Here is a 4,301-nt window from a genome sequence, read left to right as displayed (position 1 = left end):
AAAAAAAAAAAAACGCTCGATCAATGGTCAGTTCCCATCTCGCAGACGGAGCGTTCGCGATCGCGAGCAAAAAAAAAAAAAAAAGTAAAAAAAAAAAAAAAAAAAAAAAAAAAAAAACCCTTAAAACTAATTCAATAATTTATAGTAAGTCGGTAGGTAGGTATTGGACATAAATAAAATCAGTGTCGGTCCACATGTGTAATATTATTGTATTAACATTAAATTGTTCCTATTTTATCAGTGGCGGTCACTACATATGAAAGTCTTCCCACTTCCCACTACACACGACACGATTTTTTTCCGATGACAAGTTGGAACGAACCTTTAAGCCTGATTCACACTATAGTGCCAGTCAAGGTCCGGTCACGGTCCAGTAACGGTCCGATCAAATGATTGTTGAAGGCAAGTAAATGCGAGTGTACACACTAGACGTTCTAGTCAAGGTACGGTAACGGTCAGCTCACAGTCAAAATTTGGAACATTCTCGCGACGAATCTTTTTGATCGGACCGTTACCGGACCGTGACCGGACCTTGACTGGCACTATAGTGTGAATCAGGCTTTATTTACTAATGATCCTGCAAAATCAAACCCGCTTCTTTTCTCTGGAAAAGTCCCGACAATTCGGAAGGAGAAAACTGCCAGCCTCTTCGTTTCCTCAGAACCTACTGATGACTAGCTAAAATTCAAAGATACTGCGTGCCAGCCTGGTTAGCTTGGTTGGTGGCGCGTCTGCCTTGTAAGCGCTAGGCCGCGGGTTCGATTCCCGCCCGGGGCGTATTTTATCCTGATGGGATAATGTTCGTTCTCGGAACGGCTGGTCTTCTCCTATCCTGTCTTCTTTGGACCACTAAACCACTGAGCTAGTTAGCTTGGAGGGTTGCGCGTCTGCCTTGTAAGCGCTAGGTCACGGGTTCGATTCCCGCCCGGGCGGCCGAGGCGAACTTTATATAATTAAGGTTCATTCTAGGAAACGGTTGGCTTCCTCCTATCCTGTTTCCTGTCTTCCTTGGACCACCACACTACCGAGGCAGGTAGAAGAATCTTGAATATTTATTAAAAGCTACCAACCTCAGTGGTGCAGTTGTTAGCGTAGTGGACTTCGGATCTGGAGGTTGGTGGTTCGAGTCCAAGTCAAGACATATAATTTAGCGTAGTGCATTAAGCAGGGAACGACATTTGTGACAAGTATTTATGCTCAACACAATTAAAATTCTTTTTTTTTTTATTATTTATTTATTAAAAGCTTCTTGTCGATTCAATTCTTCGAACTTATCAGGGACCGTCCCTTCTACCTTTTGCGGAGTGCTGAGACCCTCATTCTTTGCAAAGATCGAGAGCTCATCTTTTACAAAAGGGCCAAAGAAGGGTCTATCAAGGGTCAGCGCTTTCTCCAACCCTGTTCTTTGTGTGCTATTCTCTCTCTCCCTCTCTCTCTCTCTCTCTCTCTCTCTCTCCTTTACGTAGGTATATTAAAACCTTGGAACAAATTTTTCTACTTTTTCAATATGAATAGATGATTTGAAAATCTTCTCATGCAAAACAGTTTATCAGACTCTCTCAATCTCATGTCGTAGGAGGTCTAGGGTTGGATTCATGGGCGCCACTTTTGTACTTCAGCCAGCCTAGTTAGTAGGTAGTTAGCTTGTAGGGTAGCGCGTCTGCCTTGTAAGCGCAAGGTCCCGGTCTCCATTCCCATCCGAAGCGAACTCTATCCTAAACAGATAAGGTTCGTTCTCGGAATGGCTGGCTTTCTCCTATCCCTGTCGTCCGTCTAGGTATATTAAAACCTTGGAACAAATTTTTCTACTTTTTCAATATGAATAGATGATTTGAAAATCTTCTCATGCAAAACAGTTTATCAGTCGTAGGAGGTCTAGGGTTGGATTCATGGGCGCCGCTTTTGTACTTCGGCCAGCCTAGTTAGTAGGTAGTTGGCTTGTAAGGTAGCGCGTCTGCCTTGTAAGCGCAAGGTCCCGGTCTCCGTTCCCATCCGAAGCGAACTCTTTCCTAAGCAGATAAGGTTCGTTCTCGGAACGGCTGGCTTTCTCCTATCCCTGTCCTCCTTCCCTCTTCGATTTCGCAAAGGTAAGATCTCCGTTGTTACAGTTCCTTCTATCAAACCTCTTAAGAAAGTCAACTTAAGTTCGAGAGGGTTGGCGAAAATCTTGAAAAGGGCCCGTGCAAGACCCGCGAATACCTGATCGGGAAAAAAAAATCGAGTTCAGGAGTTTTACCTTAATTTTCTTTTAATATCTATCATCTTTCCAGAGGGCAACGATGCTCGAGAAGTTGCCCTTGGATCCTTGAATGACCAGAGAAATTTTCTGAACAAGATTCTGAACAAGTTTATAGGTCGTCGCGACAAATTTCGAGATCAGAGCTCATTTGTGTGAGAAAATGTGAAAAAAATCCCCAAAAACCAGTTTTTTTTTTTTTGTTTTTTGGCTTTTTGGTTCTCTGAACAAAATTTGCACCACCATTTTCGTGATCCTGGTAAAAAGACCTTTAATTTGATATGTAGGTCGACTAGGTTTGGGGTTTGGATAAGTCCTTCTATGGGGACAGAGTGACACAGTACACACAGACGACACCGAAGCGAATACAATAGTCCGTCCCTTATACCTTTTTATTACTATTGTAATAATAAAGGAAGGACGGACTAAAAAGGGCCCCTGCAAGACCCGCGAATACCGCGAATTCAGGATTTTTACCTTAATTTTCTCTTAAAATAAAGATATGGCCAAAGTGGGGCTTTTCCCCTGCTTAGGTAAAAATTATAAAAAAAAAAACCTTAATTTTCTTTTAGCTACCATCTTTCCAGAGGGCAACGATGCTCGAGAAGTTGTCCTTGGATCTTTGAATGACCAGAGAAATTTTCTGAACAAGATTTATGGTGAAACAAACTTCTTCTTCTTCTTCTTCTTCTTCTTCTTCTTCTTCTTCTTCTTCGCCTTTTCCCATGTTCAGATGGGGTCGGCGTTTGTCGTCGGCCTCTCAATCAGCTTTAGAGTGATCGCTTTGAGGCCAACTGGTTTTGGCTAAACAAAATTTTCCGAGTGGGATGCCCTTCGCACTCAACCTTCGCTATTGATATAGCGTGAGGAAATTTGGACTAGTCTACTCCCTGTTTATTCGTTTATAGTCCCCTAGCTAGACGCTGATCTACTCTCTGTTTATAGTCCCTCAGCCAGACTATAGTCCCTCTGCCAGACTATATAGTGCCTCAGCCAGACTTATAGTCCCTCAGCTAGACTTTATGGTGAAACAAACAGCCAAACGAAATGCGAAAATCGTCGAGTTCAAACTCAGACCTCCTTTCCGTTCGTTCATTATGTAATCGAAGAGCTTTGTAAAGAATATGTCGTGAACTTTCAACAAACATTCAATATAACCTTACTCCATTTCAATCGCAGACTTTCTTCACACGTGTGAAATACGAGGAAATGCTTTTGCAACATTATATTTAATGAGGTCTTTAATGGGAAGGCGAGGCAACACACTCTTGATATATTTGAGCGAACGAAGAGAGATTCAAGTTTTTACACAGCGACAATTTTCTTTTTTCTAGATGTTTGATAGGGGAACTCTAACTGCCAAGGTTTTATCATCCTGAAATCGAAGAAAGAATGAAGACAGAGGATAGGAAAACCCATGAACGAAGCTTCGTTCATGGGTAAGCTTACCTGGACAGGATGAAATCCGCCCCGGGTGGGAATCAAACCCGCGACCTAGAGCCTACAGGGCAAACGCGCTACCCTCCAAGCTATAGTTCATCCAGATCAATGTGGCAGCAATGAGTCATCAACCCAAAATGAAGGAACCAATCAGATTGCAGGAAATCCTTACATTGTTGCAATTCAGGTAAAGGTCTATTTTTGATAAACTCTCTCTTTTAAAATGCAGAGGTAACTCTTAAGTTCAGAGGTTGGATTCCAGAACAGGTAAGGTGGACATCGCTTTACCTGACTTTGTTTCACTGTCGGAGGAAGCACTGTGCAATATACCTTCCCCTTTAAAGATTCTCTACCATTGCACATGTGACATGTTTGGCAACAATGCCTATTTTTTTGCTGTCACATTGATCTGGACTCACTATAGATATTCCAGTTTTTAAATTCATAGGTTTTCTCTATCCCGTTCTTCCCTCTTCGATTTCGGGGCGATAAGACCTCCGTTCTTATAGTTCTCTCTATCAAACATTCAAACCTCATAAAAAAGAAGGAAATCAATCTAAAAAATACACACAAACTTAACACCCCCCCCCCCCCCCACACACCCACAACAACCCCACCACACACA

Source organism: Diaphorina citri, unplaced genomic scaffold, assembly GCF_000475195.1.
Source record: "Diaphorina citri unplaced genomic scaffold, Diaci psyllid genome assembly version 1.1 scaffold2881, whole genome shotgun sequence".
In the NCBI taxonomy this organism is placed as follows: Eukaryota; Metazoa; Arthropoda; class Insecta; order Hemiptera; family Psyllidae; genus Diaphorina; species Diaphorina citri.
Note: the sequence above shows the minus strand (reverse complement) of the source record.